We start from the raw sequence: 17,654 nt of genomic DNA, 5'->3' as shown, positions 1-17,654 counted from the left end.
CATGAATAACTTTCTCATCTTGGAAAGATGGTTCAGTCAACACATTAAATGATTTATCATTTCATGTTTATATTTTTGGGGCCAGTCATTTAATCTTTACGTGGGTTCCTTTCTTTACCTGAAAAAACCTTCCTTACCTGAAATGAGGTTTGTTTGATGATTAAATGAGTGTAGAATGAACTGTGTGGCATAATACACGAGCTATTAAAATATTTTTTCTATTATTCCAGAATTATATTTTATACAGTATGTCTTTATGATTGATAAGACAGATGTCATTAGTATACTTTGGTAATTAAATAATTATAGGTAGGTTAAATACCTTACTCTGGATAACTTGATTAATAATATTTGTTGAGGCCTCCAATATGAAAATCCTGACTGCTCTAGACCCTATGAGACTATGAAATATATATGTAATATCCAGTGCAGTTAGGGAGGCAGAGCATGTGTAGAAGGGACAAAGTATAAATATAAGCAGTATATTTGTAGCAGAGATGGCATATTGATCATTAAACTTACTTTCTCCATGTTCAATTTTTGAATATAATAGAAGACTTATAAATTCTCCTTGCAGTTACTGTGGGCAGATGACTTAGCCTTTCCAGGTGGAATGTGAGTTGAAATGGCTTCTGTCACTCCTGTGTCTGGATCTTAATTTATTGAGTAGGTTTTCCCATTCCCATTTGATGGAACCCACATATGGCTAAGTCCCACCGTTGACCGTGTAGAAAATAATGTCCTAAGGAGTGGTGGAGCAACAAAATAGAAGAAATATGTATTCTTGAATGGCAGTCCTGATGTGAGCTGCCCTAGGTGTTTGTACAGGGATAAATGAATTTTGTTTTTTAAGTGCCTGAATTGTTGTATTTCTTTGATAGGAGTGCATAGCCTTCACCCTGACAGATACTGTTCACTGGTTCCAGATTAGTTGCAGATTCTACAATGATTCTGCACAACACTGGTTTTCAAAGTGAGGTTCCCAGGGTTGCAAGATGATCAGCAGCAGCATCTGTAAATTTGTTAGAAATTCCAAAAGGTCAGGCCCCACCCCACACCTTCTAATTCAGAAACTTGGTGATGGGGCTTAGTAGTCAGTATTTTAACATGCTTTTCAGGTTATTCTGAAATAGACTGAAGTTTGAGAACCACTGCTATGTGGGAGAGAAGAGGTTAGGAAAGGGTGAGACAATAGTGGGAATAGGCTAGAAGTGCCTTAAGAGAATGGGTGTTGGAAATAGAATGCCTGGGTTTGAACCCTGGCTCTGCCACTTAGTCTGGGTGACCTTGGGCAAGTCAGCCTGTTTCTTAGTTTATTTATCTGTAAAATGGGATAATAATTGTACAATAATCATAGGATTTTTTGAGGTTACATGAGTCAATATGCATAATGCATTTAGAACAGTGCCTGGCATACAATGAATATTAGCTATAATTCTTATAAAGCTGGAGAGAGGAGAATTGATCTATATGAACAAAGACGTAGAGGTGGGTCCCAGAAGTTGTCTGTGGAAAACAATGGGTCTAAGATTTATTGAATAATTTAATATATATTTATTCCTTTGCTTTAATACTTCAAGAACATAACTCAATAATTACTTTTTTTTTTTTTGTGGAGCTCTTCCTAATACTGACTTGAATCTGTCTCCCTATTGTATTCCTAACTCTGCAAAGTGGCATGGAGTAAATTTGATTCTTCTTCTGCATCAACAATCATTCTTTTGCAATGATAGTGGCAGCGATTACTCCAGGGGAATCAGTCTATTTGTAATAATAATGATCCAGTCTCATTCTTTTAAAAATGCTTCAACATAATATTTACAACTTCTGATTCTCCTACCCATTCCTCCACACTCAGCTTTATAATTACTTCCTTTCTTTCAGATCTCAAAGCTTGGCCAGGTTATCCAAATATATCTTTTTTTTTTAAGATTTTATTTATTTGTTCATGAAAAACACACAGAGAAAGGCAGAGACACAAACAGAGGGAGAAGTAGGCTCCATGCAGGGAGTCTGATGCAGGACTCGATCCTGGGTCTGGGATCACACCCTGGGCTGAAGGCAGACACTTAACTGCTGAGCCACCCAGGCATCTCCTATCCAAGTATATCTTAAAGACTGGAGCCTTTGGGATCTCTAAGCAGATTTTAACATTGAGGTTCTGGGGGAGGAAATACCACACTCCCTCTAATATCTTTAAAGAGTATGTAACAGAGTCATTATCCTGTAGAGACCACTTGCATAGATCTTCATGCCCTAGCTTTGTTCTCTTATAGACAGCTATCATGTCAAAGCAAAACTCCAAGTGTGACTCATTTCCTTTCATTATCATGGATTCCTATTGCACAGCATAATTATAACTATACTATAAGCAGGTCATGGGGTACTATATTAATAATCAATTACAGGTCTTACTTAACTCCAAGGCAATAGCATAAATCATCTTGTCTCCTCTTTAATATAACACCCAAATCTTAGTTGGTTTCTCTCCATTTCAAGATACCTCTCATCCCAATAATAATAATAATAATAATAATGCCCCTTCTCTTGACCTCTATGTCTTTCCTTCAGCCACCATCCTCCAAAGGGTTTTTTGTAATGCTATCTCTATTCCCACACCTCTCATTCTTTCTAATATGTTAAAAATATATTTATTGAGTATTAGCTCTATACAAGACAGTATGTTAGATGCTGGCCTAAGTAAAGAGGGAAAAGACATGTTAGATCTGAAGGGCTTTAAACATGGGTTTACTGATTTTTAACTCCAACCTAGACTCCACTGTCTTGAGACGATCTAATATCTTTAATTCCAGCCAATTTCTAGTCAATTTCAAAATTTGATTCTCAATTATTCCCACATTCATCAGAAGACACACAGTTGGTCAGAGTCACAAAGCATAAGGCATTTAACTGCTTATATGTCTAATTTTAATGTCTAAAAAAGCTACTTTTTATCAGAAAATCTGGGCTTTTACATCAAGTGATGATTTGACATTAATGCATATACTTCTTCAGAACTAATCAAAGAACTGAGGTTTACTGTCAAAGTACCTGTGCTCTAAACCTTATTTTTCTATGGTATGGAATGAACTGAGAGCACTTCTGTTTTCCATTTCATTCTATATATAGTAAATAGTAGGTTCAGGCTTATAAGCACAGTAAACTAATTACAGAAGAGAATTTCAAAGGTTTGGTATGAAGCACAGTTTGTTATTGCGGCTGGGAGGACATATATCTCAACATTAAGGAGGCCTTGCCAGTTTATTTTAGACTAAAACATCAGCAAATGTACACAGAAGAGACCATAGGATTTTCATTTCCTAAGCAAAATTTAGTCAAATATTAGAATCTTTGCTTTGTTCTGATATTGCTTTTGGAAACAGGAGATACTGTTTTCTTATGAAATTCATGCTTTTTCTTATTAGAAGCTCAACATCTGTTCCTCTGTGGCTGAAAGAGAATGTGGCTAATGGATTAAAAAATGAGAGAGAAAAGAAGAAAAGAAAACTCAACAATACCCTCAGATATCAGAAATTAGAATGTAGGCCTCTGTGAGTTGGCATTGTTAGAACATATATTCTGAAATAGAGTGAGAGAAAAGAGAGGTTTAGGTTGGCTATCAGAAAAAACTAGAGGAGTGACACATCTTTGAAAAAATAGAATTCTCCTGAGTGGAGGACACACTTGGAATCAGATTAAACCAAGCTTAGAAAAATCTACTGAAGAAGTACTCTTGACCAGTAGAAAAATGCATATGAGGACCTCACAATGATTTTTCCATTATTAATATGATGACTTCTAAGTAATTTTTAGAATCTAAATATCTATCTAGTTTGAGATGCATGTAACTAGTTTGAGAAAAATTTGGGTACTTACTGTAAATGTTCACTGTTGCTCTTGTTTTTTGTTTGTTTATTTGTTTTGCTATGAAAAACTATGTACACACAAATCAAATGTATTTTTAATCTTTTTCTTTCTCTACCTCTAAGAGTACTTGAACCATGATGAATATAATGAGTTGTTATTTGTAATACAAAATGTGGAATTAAAACTAAATGTTTGTCTTTGTGGAGAAGAAATTTCTTTCAACCTGATATGTTATGGTTTCCTTCTAGAAATGAGCTATCATTACAAATGATGAGAAAAGTATCAATTAATTATCTAACTACATGCAGGCATACATGCAGCATTGAGCAGACAGCTTTACACAGTTAACACCTAATCTGTCCTCTTGGCAAATATAGGTAACTGAAAGCTTATTCTCTCTCTCTCTCTCTCTCTCTCTCTCTCTCTTTTCTGAGAGAAAGAAATTCAGGTGAAATTCAGTAATGTTTGGTAGGAAGCCCAGTTGCCTCTGTGTTGATTTGTTTTGATTTATGACTTGGAGGAATAACAGTGCAAGTTCCTGAGTTTGGTAAATGCAGGCTTTGTTTTTCAATTAATTTTGGATTTTAGACACTGTGTAATTCTCTATTAATAACTCAGTGTTACCAATCAAAAGAAATATCTCTTCCTGACACCTGCTAGTTCACAAAATGGAGAATGCAGAGGATTATGACTTCTTTGCACATTCTCAGGCAGACTTGAGGGTCCTTAAAACATTGCTTATCCTAACTAGCCTTAGGTTTACAACCTCTGTTTACTATTGCTTGTAGCTCAGTTCCTTTCAAAATGAGAGTAACCATCAGGGATCTTGTGCTCAGTCTGGTCTCCACTTCTCGAATGGCTTCCTTCACTGCCTATTAAAATTATAACCCCCTCTCATGGCTCATTCCAAAAGTCACTTTCACCACAAAACCTTCCTAATCCTTACTAGACAAAGCCAACTTGTCTGCTTTGTCTCACTGTCCCTGCCATTGTTTATAGCCTCCTTATTGGCCTCATTGTAGTCTGCCTTTGTATTTACTTAAGTCTTCCCCTTCTCTCCCAATAGATTATATTTGAGATAGATATTAGGTCTTATTCATTATTATTTCCTGTGGCACAGAATGAAGTGCTATATATAGACTGTCTGACATTAAATTGCATTAAATAACCCTCAAATAACAATGAGTACAGGCTTTCTTCCAGGCACTGGGTGGGCATGATGAAAGACTATTACTGTCAAAAATGATCAAACTGGTGGGTAGTTTAAGACTTATGAAAAGATAACTATTTTATAAGAAATAATTTAAAAGAAGTCAAATGAAAGATAATGAGCACCATAGGAATTCGCAAAATGCAAAAAAAAAATTATTGTGTGTGTGGTAGAGTAGGGTGTGGGGTAGGCAGTAAGTGTCAAAGAAACCTTCAAGGAGAAAATCCCAGCTACACTATGAAGGATGCTAGGAACAGAGATAGAGATTGTTAGAGATACCAGAATTCCATGCAGAAAAGATTAAAGAAGCAAAAGATCAAGCTGGATGACCGAGTGTATTCAGAGTTCTTATGGGCTTGAGGATAAGCTTAGAAATGGGCCTCAAGGCGTGTCAGAAATCATTGCAAAAGAATATAGTGGCAAAATCCACCTGGTATTTGTGTATAAGAGTTTCCAAGGAAGGTGAGGCCTGTCACATTAATGTGCTCCATAAGGTACGGTCCCTCTAACCTATATGCAGTAGTTCTCCATGTAAAGAATGACAAGTATGGGATGTCTGGCTGGCTCAGCGGTTTAGCATCTAGCTTCGATTCAGAGCCTGATCCTGGAGTCCCCAGATCGAGTCCCACATCGGGCTCCCTGCATGGAGCTTCTGCCTGTGTCTCTGCCTCTCTCTCTGTGTCTCTCATGAATAAATAGATAAAAATCTTAAAAAAAGAATAACAATTATTTACATTTATATTGTACAAATGTTCACACAGGATTCATTGCTTTACAAGAGGTTTAAACATAAAATTCTTTTGAGAACAGCCAGCACTTCTGGTGAGTATAAAATTATTTTTCTCCAACTTTTACAAAACTCAGTAACTTAGCTAGAGTGTAACACAAGGCATAGCTGTATGCTGTGTTAGCATGCCAATGTATTTCTGGTTTATAAGGAGTAGTATCCTGAACAAAAGCCCTTGCGCTATTTCATATAGATTTTAAGTCTTCCTCAGAGTCCTAACCTTCAAAGATCTCAAAAGTGGATATTCTAAGCTGCATAGAAGTAGACAAGACAAAGTGTAGAAACTTAAGAACTCATAGATTTTTTTCTTGAAAAATGCTGCAATGACTTCTTAACTTCCTTGAGATATATGAGATTCACAAGGCCCACTCAGCCATCTGTTTTGCTTGATTTCAGACCATTTCCATTTTTTCCAGGGACACAGAGACAAATAATGTATGTGCATATTATGCATGTGTGTGCATGAGCAAGCACACACGCACATACACCATTTAGGTTGTGTTCTCCATATCAAATTTTGAAAACTTTTCTGGGGGTTTGATGTAACTGTTATTTAGCAGTAATAGTTACTTTAAAGTTATTGTTATTTTTAAAATACAGAAACTTTTTAAAACCTTTTTTTCTCTTTTAACAGAATAAAAAGTAGCATGGATGATTATAGCAAACTTTCAAAGCCAGTGTTACTAAATATCTTTCTCATGGTATCAGGATTATTTAGTTTTTATTTTCATACAGTATTCAGAAGCTTTTGGTGGATGCAACTGAAAGAATTTTTGTTAAGAATTATGAGATTTATGTCCAAATATGTGTTATGAGTGCTATGGTTTAAATTATGTTCCTCCAAAATATTTGTGGAACTCCTAAAATCTAGTACTCAGATCGTATTTGGAAATAGAGTCTGTACATGTCATCATGTAAAGATGTGGTCATTAGGGTAGCTTATAAGAAGAGGAGATGAGACACAGATAGAGCTACACAGGGAGAAGGCCATGTGAAGACACAGAGAGTGTCATGTTAATCAGAGGCAGAGATTGAAGTGATGGTACCTATTAGCCAAGGAATGCTAAGGATTGCCAGTAAATGTCAGAACATTTTCTTCCCCAGATCCTTCAGAGACATCGTGGCTTTGCCAACACCTCGGTTTTGGACTTCTAGGCTCCAGAGCTGTGAGAGAACAAATTTCTGTTGTTTTAAGCCATTCCAGTTTGTAGTACTTGGGTATGGCTACTCTAGGGAACCTAATAAAGGGAGTGATTAGTTCAGCTCTGAAAGTAAATGAATCTAAGAAAGCGTGGACAGTAGTTTCACTCATAACAATTGAGAAGAACACAAGTAACCTGTCCTGTCAGGGACCACACACACCACTGATTCTGTTTTACAATCGTCTAGAGTCTCAAGAGGAATTATCAAACAAAATAATAATAGTTAACTTTGAGTACTTATTAAGTGCCAGGTCCTAGTCTAAGCACTTTAAATGTTTCATCTGGTTTAATCCTACAAATACCTGAGTGATGTAGATACTATCATTATCCCCTTTACAGATGAGGAAATTGAAGTACCGGGAGATTAAATAAGTTGCCCCCAATACAGAGCTGAGATAGCTGTGGTTTGAACACTCACAGTTTAGTTCCCTCCTATCAAGTGTTCACTTCCTTTTTAGTCTTTCCAGAATTCCAAGGCATCATGCATTTTTGGAGCAGTGGAGTTAGAAAGAAGAAAATTAGTGTTTAGACGGCCCCTTTATAAGTGAGTGACATACTCAAATATGTTATCCTATTTTATTACTTAATTCTCATAACAGCTCTTAAAGAAACTTATTATTTGTATAGTTTACAGATAAAGAAACATATCCTAAAAGTGGTACCAGGGTTTGCCAGAACTTAATTAATGGTTTTTGTTCGGTGCCTACTCAGTGTAGGGACTTTACATATGTTCTCTTTGATCATTACACAGTCTTCCAAGGTAGTTGTCCCTGGGAGTCATGAGAATGAGAAATGAACAGAGAATCTTTATTTATTTATTTATTTATTTATTTATTTATTTATTTATTATTCACTAGAGACACAGAGAGAGAGAAAGAGAGAGAGAGAGAGGCAGAGATACAGGCAGAGGGAGAAGCAGGCTCCATGCAGGGCGCCCGACGTGGGACTTGAACCCGGGTCTCCAGGATCACCCCTGGCTGAAGGCGGTGCTAAACTGCTGAGCCCCGGGCTGCCCTGAACAGAAAATCTTGAGTAGGTTTCAGCCTGTGGGAGGCAGGCTAACTCTGTTGCTGTGCTATACTGTACCTGCTCATTAGATGAGTAAGATATAGGTTAATCCATTATATGGAACCTGCTTTGATTAAGAGAGAATTCATAAAAATAGTGAGAAAAAAAGGGCATTGGCTTAGGGTCATGCTAGCTGCATAGATGGGTGGGAAGCTGGCCCAAAATGGAAAATACATCATTGGGAAGGAGACATGGCATATGAGGTTGAGATATATGGCTGTGGAGAAGGTAGTTCTCATTAACACATCCAGAGCTGAATGTCTGATCCTGAGGTAGAAATCACTGGCTTTTGTAAATCCCTTCATATGTTTTCATCAGGTTGTCCATTATTTGAGCCAGGTGGAAGCTGCCCATGCACAACTTCCATGATGTAGGGTCAATATTAATGACTATAAAATTTCCTAAGATTCTGAGAGTCAGATTGGCTTCTGCCTATATTTAAATTGCCCCTAGTATCCCTGGGTGTATGGCTGTTGAAAGAGGTTCCTGGTATCAATGACCAGTTAAACTTCTATTTTTCAGATAAGGATCTGAGACTTAGAGAGGCCTAGTATCTAGTCTGAGGTTAGACATAATAAATGACAGAGCTCGGATTTGAAGTTAGGTTTATTGACTATTATATATATCAGAGTATAGCAACACACTCTTTTGCTTATATAATTATTTTTTCTCTTGTTTGTATAGGTTTTTATTTCAGCAGTTTCTTTTCTTATTCAAACTTTATGTGAAGCTCTTCCAGCAAGCTTGTGTAATGGAGAATATCACTAGATGTTGGCCAGTCTATATTTAGGAACAATTTTTGGTGCCACTCATCCTTAAACTATTGCAGAATTTTTCTAAACATTCTCCAGTCTTTGACTTTCCTTCCTGTACAGAAAATTGTCAGGAAAAAAAATTATTAAAACAGATCAGATCACAAAAACCTGTAGCGGCTCACGATTGCCAATAATAATTGTTCCTGACTTCTGTGCCCACGAGACTCAGGTTTTGAGTGTTTTAAAATATACAGATGTTCATGTTTCACCCTGGACAGATGCTTTTAAGCTGAGTACTGAGCAGATAGATTATGCATGTATATGTAATTTTTTGGTTATAAGAAATTAAATTTATATGTACATGATAATCTCCTTGTATCCTACAAACAACAACAACAACAACAACAACAACAACAAGCAAAACACTCAGTAACAAAGGACATAACATAAAAATCAGAAGTCCACATTTCACCATCAAATCCATTTCCAGGCCATCAAGAGCAACTTTTCCCTGGTGCAACTTTTGTTCCTTTCATGACTGGCTCTGTAATGCTAGATAATGGCTCTGAGGAGAAAATGCTTCTTTCCTGACTCACACCAAAGGTTGCTACACACTGATTATAGAATGAGGACCAAACTCAAGCTGACATTCAAAGTACTTCATAATCTAATTCTTAAACTACATCTTTCTCTGGGTCTGATGTTCCAGGCATAGGCATCTTTCTCACATTGTTCTCTCAGCCTGGTATGTCCTAACCTCCAGTCTCCACTTATTATTATTATCCTTCATGCACTCACTTCAAATGCATCCTCTCTGTGTCATCTAGTCTATTTTTAAATTTTTTCCTCTCATTTTCTTGATGCATCCAGAACACTGATTTTATTCTACTCAGAAACGTTCCATGACATTGCGCTGCTATGCTCATTTAACTCACCAGACTTGAACTGCAGACCTTCTGAAGGGAGAGACAGAGAAAGAGTAAGAGATGGTGAGTAGATATCTGTTATTTCTGCGGTTGGAGTCAGTTCTCCTGTTTATGATGTTGGTCATTGTGAAGTTTTTGAAGTAAAGTGTGACTCTACTCAATTTTTGCATTACCTGTCTACTTAAGAGCCCCACCCCCAAAGAAGTTACTAGTCTCAGTCAATTAGTTATTTGTATGTGTCTGTGCAACTTTACTTTATCATATTTGGCTACTTGCCAACGTTATACTACCATGCTTTCTAAGCCCATTATTCCCGTGTTTCTTATTACTTTATAAAGGAAATGACTGCTATGTATATCTTAGTGGTTAAAGTTTCAGACCCTAGAATTAGTCAGCTTGGGTTTGAATCTCAGCCATACTACATCATTGAATAGAATGACACATATTCTAGTTTATCCAGAACAGCTCCTTTTTATTCCTACTGTCCTAGCATGCTATCCAGTTAGTGCCTCTTTTGCTTCTCAGAAATGTTCTGGTTTAGGTGATAAACTATATAATCACCTTACCTTGGTGTGACTTAGTCTCTTGAAGCCTCAGATTTTTTGCCCGTAAAATGTAGAAAGTGATAATATCTACCAAAAGGCTTGTTTCTAAAACATGAGGAACAGAATTTTGTACATAGTAACTTTCAGTAAGTATTAGCCATATTTACTGTTTTATTTTCACATGGAGTGTGTGTCCAAGTCATACAGTGTAGAATTTTTTTACCATTCTTCAGGACCATAGCTTACTCATACAATTTCCCTTCTTCACACTATTTACTTTCAACTCTCAGAATATTGTTGTGATATACAAATTTTGTTAGGACAAGATATTCCATTGCTTCATGTCAAAAGTTGTCATTATATTTACAGACACATATATAGAGACACATATACATGTATCTATCTGTCCAACTATCTATTGATATATGAGACACATTATACAAACATAAGCTTGTAAGGTTTACCTTTTTTTTTTTTTAAGATTTTATTTATTTATTCATGAGACACACAGAGAGAAAGAGAGGCAGAGACACAGGCAGAGGGAGAAGCAGGCTCCATGCAGGGAGCCTGACATGGGACTCGATCCCGGATCTCCAGGATCAGGCCCTGGGCTGAAGGCGGTGCTAAACCGCTGAGCCACCAAGCTGCCCTAAATTGTAAGGTTTTCAATGTGAATGTCCCTTGCCCCCTTAGATAGGGTGCCTTCATGTACAGCGGAACATGTGCAACTTCACATAGTGGTCTGCAATATTCAAATAATCTGAAGAATAAGAATAACAAGATACAATCTTTTACACCTTTATAAGCTCAAAGTTTAAATTTTTTTGAAAGCTTAAGGGACTGAAGAAGTCAGAGGTCAAAATTATTTATACCTAATAACTATCAACTAGTTTTGGGATTTAATAGGATTGGGATCAGAAAGCACATTTTAGGAACACGTTCTAAATAATACAAGACAGAGAAAAGGGCAGTGAGTAATTAGGTCACAAATTCATTAGAATAAAATTTCATATGAAATATATGAAACTATGTATCAGACCTCAGTAAGTGGTTAAGAATCTGAGTTATAAGAACTGAAGCTCACTGAAATAAATAACTACTGAGATCAGAACAAGCGGTCTTTGCTTTACAAGCCTTGCTCTGTGTGCCTTCAGAGTTGAGGTAGAAGCTATCTAGAATGCAGTCTCATTCCTAAGCCTCTGAGAAGCATGTCATTACTCTTTCCACTTTGAGAGAGGAGCCTGTCAATCAGGCAAGCTTATTTTGCAGGTCCTGGAGGGGAGGAATAACGTATTAAGTTTTACTCTCTCTTATTCTTGGTAACACTTTATCTCAAGTGCCCATTAAACCAGTACATTCTATAAACTCGGGCTGAATTATGATGAAAGCATTCTTGTGGGAGTCCAAGGCATCTGCATCAACCAGCCGCTGCCATTAGTTTACAAGGGTGAACCTCTGATCACACCCCAACATAGGTGAAGGGCCCCTGTCCAGGAGCTCCACGGAGCCTATCCTAATGAAGGATCAGAGGAAATTCCTTTGTTCTCTGGTTCTCTCAAACCACCTGTACTACCTTAAGAAGTCAGTGGGCTTCATTTCTTCTTTTTATAATGACATATGTGACACTTCATCCTAGGAGTCAGATCTTAATTTTTTAGTTCCTTTTTTCATGTCATGATAAAAAATTCTGGGGAATATATAGTGTCAGCTTCCTTTCAGATTCATCATTTCAATATTTTCATCTGCTACAACTGTTTAATTAGGAAAGGCTCCTTTTGGTAGGCTCCTTTTGTATAACTTTAATGAAACTGAAGAGCATGAAATGTGGTTTCCCTGCTTTTAAATGAAGCTACTTTTATAGAAATAAGATGAGAAATGGAGAAATTGTTGAAGTCACAGTGCATGAAATTAAGGGAGCCCAAACTGTATTGGCAATAGTGCTTTTTTTCCCCTTCTTCTCTTAAGTTGATGTTTTGAGGACCAAGATTGTGGTTGCTAACAAACAGGGCTGATGCTGTTTTCTCTTTTATTTATTTTTTTTCAAGTTCATAGACTTCTGACAGACATGCCTTTAAGGATTCAATTTGTTGTTGTTTAGGAAAATTGTATGAAGCAAACTATTTATGATACAGGGCTGTTTTCAAACAACACAAAAGCAAATTAACGATGGCATCTAGTTATGAGATAAAACCTGAAGTTGTGCTGGATTTCATGTAAAGCAGGATTCAATGTATAGAATTGAAACAGAATAATTACAGAAAATTTCAAGCAACTTGTGCTATAATTTTAAGGCATGTACTTAGAGTGCCCACCAAACTGATAAAGTATTAGTTATGTGGATATTCTAGTCATCATCAAATTTTCTATCATACCATTCTGTCTCTACAAATACAAAGGGAAGAGATGAGGCAATACTTTTCTCATATGTTAATCAATGTAACAATCATTTTGGAAATTCAAGTACTGAATTCAGAGGATCTGCATTGCCTCACTATACAATCTAGACTAATTTGACAATAGGCATTTTTTTTTTGGAGGAGGGGCAGATTTTAGAAGTGATTTTAAGTGCCAGTTTCATATTATGATGATACTAAGTGAGATTTTCCTGCTAACCCAGAATAGCTGATTAGTATTTTTAGATCAAAGAGGCAGTAAGTACTCTCAAATTGGAAGAGAAAACCCCCAAGAACCAACAATTGTGGCTAGACAACTCCATCAGAGATTATTAACTCATGGACTCTGACCTTTACTCCAGAACCCTCTAATTCTCATCCCAATCTGTGTAAAGGACAATTGAGGAGGCGAATAGAATAAGAGAACCTCATGGGCTCTGGTTTAAGTGCTGCAAAATTTCCCTCTTTTCCTCATGGGATAGCTGAGTGTTTGTCAGTTTTTACTCTATCATCTTGTAATGTGAGGAAGGTAGGAGTTGAAGGGTTTGGGAGATATGGCCAGCCATAGCTTCCTCTTTTAGAGAACTGAGAAATGAAGAGAATCTCCAGGGTCTTCTGGTAAATTCTGAAAAACAACCTCTCAGTCAGAACGTGGCTTCTGACATACAGTGAGTCTATATGGCTGTTCAGGGTTAGCTGGGAAAATATCACCAATCAATGAGGAGGAGGCTGCAGTTATGAACAGTTTATCAAGAGAACTTGGCATCTCCTTTCCATCTATCCCCCAATCTACTCCAACCCCAAACAAATCAAAACCACAGTGAGATATTACCTTATATCTGTCAGAGTGGTTATAATAATAAAAAAAAAGACAAGGAATAACAAGTGTTGGTAAGGATGTGAAGAAAAGGGAACAGTCATGCACTGTTGGTGGGAATATAAATTGGTACAACTACTGTGGAAAACAGTCTGGAGGTTCCTTAAAAAATTAAAAATGGAACCACCATTTGATTCAATAATTTCACTACTGGGTATTTACACAAAGAAAACAAAACACTAATTTGAAATGATAATTGCACCCTTATGTTTACTGCATGTAGCATTATTTGCAATAGCCAAGATATGAAAGCAACCCAGTATGTCCATTGATAGATGAATGGATAAAGAAGGTGTGGTACACACACACACACACACACAGAGAGAAAGAGAGAGAGAGAGAGAGAGAGAGAGAGAAAGTGGAATAGTATGCAGCCATCAAAAATAGATATTACCATTTGTGACAATATAGATGAGCCTAGAAGGTATTATCTAAGTGAAATAAATCAGACTGGGGAAGACAAATACCATATAATTTTACTCATATGCATAAGATAAAAAGCAAAACAAATGAATAAACAAACAAAAAGCAGAATCAGATCTATAAATATGGAGAACAAACTGATGACTGCCAGAGGGAGGGAGATTGGGGGAAGGGCAAAATGAGTGAAGGAGAGTGGGAGATACACAGGCTTCCAGTTATGGAATGAATGGGTATAGTAGCTAACATTGTAGAGAATATAGTTAATGATACTGGATCAGCATTGTATGGGGACAGATGGTAGCTAGTCTCGGGGTGAGCATCATATAACATATAAACTTGTCAAATCACTATGTCATTCCATAACTCAAATGTCAACTATACTCAAATAAAAAATAAAAAAATAGTGCAAAACTCACTAAGGAGTATTATAGTTCGTTGTCTTTCTCGAATGAATAATTTTCTATTTTAGCTCTGGGTAATAAACTCCCCTTCTTATCGCTCTGTCTCAGGTTGGGTTTTTTGAGAAGCAGACTCTGTGGTGGGGATTTGTGTGTAAGAGGCCTATTGGAGAGTGCTGTTGGATCAATACTTACAAGGGAGTAAGGAAGCCACAATAAATATAGGGGGAAGTGGAACTGTGATGCAGTCATTGCACAGACTGCAATGGCTCCCTCGGATTGTCCTGAATTGGGGCCTGGGGGATGAGCTCTTATGACTGTCTGTATAGACCAGTCTTGGATGAAGGATGCCTTGAGGAAGGAGATGTGACTTGATGCAGCTCAGAGCAGGCTCTCGCATGTCTTTGATTCAGTCCTGGGTGGGGTGGGATAGGGGTAGGAGTAGGATCCTGGTGGTGCGCCATTGCATCCACCACACTCTTTCCATGTAAAAATACTTTTAAAGCTTTAAATTTTTTTCAACTATATTGGGCTCACTATAATAAATAGTTGCAAGTTTCAACTCAGTGAAATTAAATCACCCAGAGTGAGAAAGTCATTTATATTCCATGATATCCCAACAGCCTATTCTTATTTGGCAGTCTCAGGCTCTGAACCAACAACAACATCTGCTGGCAATTTATTCTCTATTATCTTCTGCTTACTACTTAACCTACTGGATCAAACAATTCTATGTTCACTGTTCCCTATCCACCTGTAAGTTAGAGTGTTCACTTGTAAAAATTTAAATGTAGCTTTAGAAAAAATTTTAAACCCTGTTTGGAATTTCTTTATAAAGATTTCAAGTATATGTTAATCATTTCCCCTAACCCATGGCTGTATTTGGCCATTTTATAATTTATTTCCTCATGATTTCAGCCTGATTGACTTTCTGTAGGCTTAGGAAGGGCAAATAGTACAAAAGGACAGATGAAACAAAATGGAGAGGTGCTGGATGGTGGAGCATGCTGTTGATCCTTCATTTTTCTGGAACCCATAGAGATTACTGATCTCATAGCCTTATTGCTTTTCTTACCCATTCATCAGAGATCCTCATCTTCTCTCTGGGACTCTTTCTTCCCCTTGTCTACTGTGGAGTTGCATGTATTAACACAGCTTCTCTCATTTTTTTTTAAAGATTTTATCTATTTATTAATGAGAGACATGGAGAGAGAGAGAGGCAGAGACACAGAGGAGAGAGAAGCAGGCCCCATGCAGGGAGCCCAATGTGGGACTCGATTCTGGGACTCCAGGATCATGCCCCTGGCCGGAGGCAGGCGCTCAGCCACTGAGCCACCCAGGCATCCCAACAACTTCTCTCATTCTTTTGTCTATTCTAGGGCAGGAGTGTGTGCTTGCAATGTAAGAGTTGCATAATAAACACATATTGTTTTGTTAGATGAGGTTGTATTACTCTAACAATGAAATCAACCAGATAGGGTCCATAAAGTATTTTCACAATAGTTATTTTCATAATAGTTATCTGTAGTGTTCACTGACGTGTAAAATAGATGTTTGGTTTTTTCATCCATTTAATTTCTTTTTTTTTTTTTAAGATTTTATTTATTTACTTGAGAGAGAGAGAGAGAGAGCATGAACAGAGGGAGAGTGACAAGCAGACTCCTCGCTGAGCAGAGAGCTCAATGCAGGGCTCCATTCCAGGACCCTGAGATCATGATCTGAGCTGGAGTTAGATGCTCAATGGACTGAGCCATCCAGGTGCCCCCATCCATTTAATTTCTTAGTTTTCTATGAATTGGTGGTTTCCTTTATTTCTGGAGAGGACACCCTAGAATTGTCCTACGTTAGACCAGAAAACCCTGTCGTCCCTAAGAAGGGACAGAAATGTGAATGACATATTCATTGTAACAAAGACTAAGCTGTTGAAACAAAGGGAATCAGAAATAAAATGGTTTGAGTAAGATAGAGTTTATTTTTAGAAAATACTTCAGCCAGTCCAGGCCAAGGTGATAAAGGATAACTATACTTCTCGAAGGACAAAGTCCTAGAGGAACCCATATATTTTCTGTCTTGCTCTGCCATATTCACTGTCCTCTAGATTGCTGTCCTAATTGGCAAGACCCCAGCTAGGACCTGGGGTGCTAACGTGGCTGTGTTCCAGTTTATGGGAAGGGGAAAAAACCAGAGCAAGAGATTTCCTTTTAATAAAGAGATGGTGAAGTTTTAAAATGTAAATATTTCTTTTGCTCGTATTCTGTGGAGGTAGGAAAACAGCATTTCCAGCTGGATGGCCATGGAAGTATGTGAGGTCAGATTTTGAAAGACAGCTAGCAATCTACCACTGTGACCCCCTAAATATTTTATGCATTTTTTTTTTTACCGTCTTCTTGTATCCCATGAGGGACAGTCCAAAGTCCCATCCATTACAGCATCAGATCAAATTTTAGGAACTCTGGCTGATGATGGATAGCTTTATTAAATAGGTCTAGATGAAATTATTCATGATCTAGTGACTATAAACCAGTAGACAAGTTATTAGCCTAAAATATAATAACTGAAGTTCAAAATCCCATTCATAATATAGAATTGGGAACATAGCAGTCCTGTTATTATAAACACTTCCTGCCTGAGCAGAAGGTAGCGTGTGGTCTGTAGTTGGCCCATCTGCCCACCCTGTTTTTGCTTTCTGGGAGAGCTCCCTTGTCCACTTCTCCCCTGTGGACCCAGCTTTATTCCTTGTAAGAGTCTCACTTGTCACTTTTTCTCTATCTGAAGTGGGTATTGAAAAGTAAAGTTTTTGTAGGCTGCTCTGGCTGAATCAGGCCAGAGACCTCTCATACTTGGGGTTTCTTTGGTAATACAATTTCCTAAAACAACTTAGGCCTTCAACCTATTTTCTTCCAGCCATTAATATTGACAAATCTTAAATGATTTTTTTTCTCCCTAGAAATAGTCCTTATGCCTGCTGATTCTCTTTTATTTGCTGGCATCTCTGCTCAGTCCATCCCCTAGTTTCTTCAGTTAGGCTTGGTTTGGAAGACAACACTCTTTAACTGATTTCTATATGGGATGTATCTTACGCCAAGACATCTTTATGGGAGGTATTTGAGAGAGCCTCCAGGTAATAGACTTATGTTCTGCTGTACTCATGTGTAGAAACAATCCACTCTATGTCTCCACTTCTCTGAGTCTCTGATTTCTGG

At 37.4% G+C, this 17,654-nt stretch overlaps 1 long non-coding RNA gene across 3 annotated transcripts in view; it reads right to left on the bottom strand.

Moving 5' to 3' along the window:
* LOC112642792 (uncharacterized) overlaps positions 1–17,654 on the bottom strand; it is a 34,718-nt gene that overhangs the window by 13,819 nt on the left and 3,245 nt on the right. Inside the window, exons 5-6 of one of the 3 annotated variants that reach the window (XR_004807010.2) lie at positions 9,825–9,842; positions 8,589–9,001 (exon numbers count right to left, since the gene is read on the bottom strand). The exons of 1 other annotated variant lie outside the window; for it this stretch is intronic. This is a non-coding gene — a long non-coding RNA (uncharacterized LOC112642792). Of the gene's footprint in view, positions 1–8,588; positions 9,002–9,824; positions 9,843–17,654 lie in introns of those variants that run through there. One more of the 3 variants, XR_003125454.3, reaches the window with a different exon arrangement.

Source organism: Canis lupus, chromosome 19 (genome assembly GCF_003254725.2).
Source record: "Canis lupus dingo isolate Sandy chromosome 19, ASM325472v2, whole genome shotgun sequence".
Taxonomy (NCBI): domain Eukaryota; kingdom Metazoa; phylum Chordata; class Mammalia; order Carnivora; family Canidae; genus Canis; species Canis lupus.
Note: the sequence above shows the minus strand (reverse complement) of the source record. Positions and strands in the feature narration are given on the sequence as shown.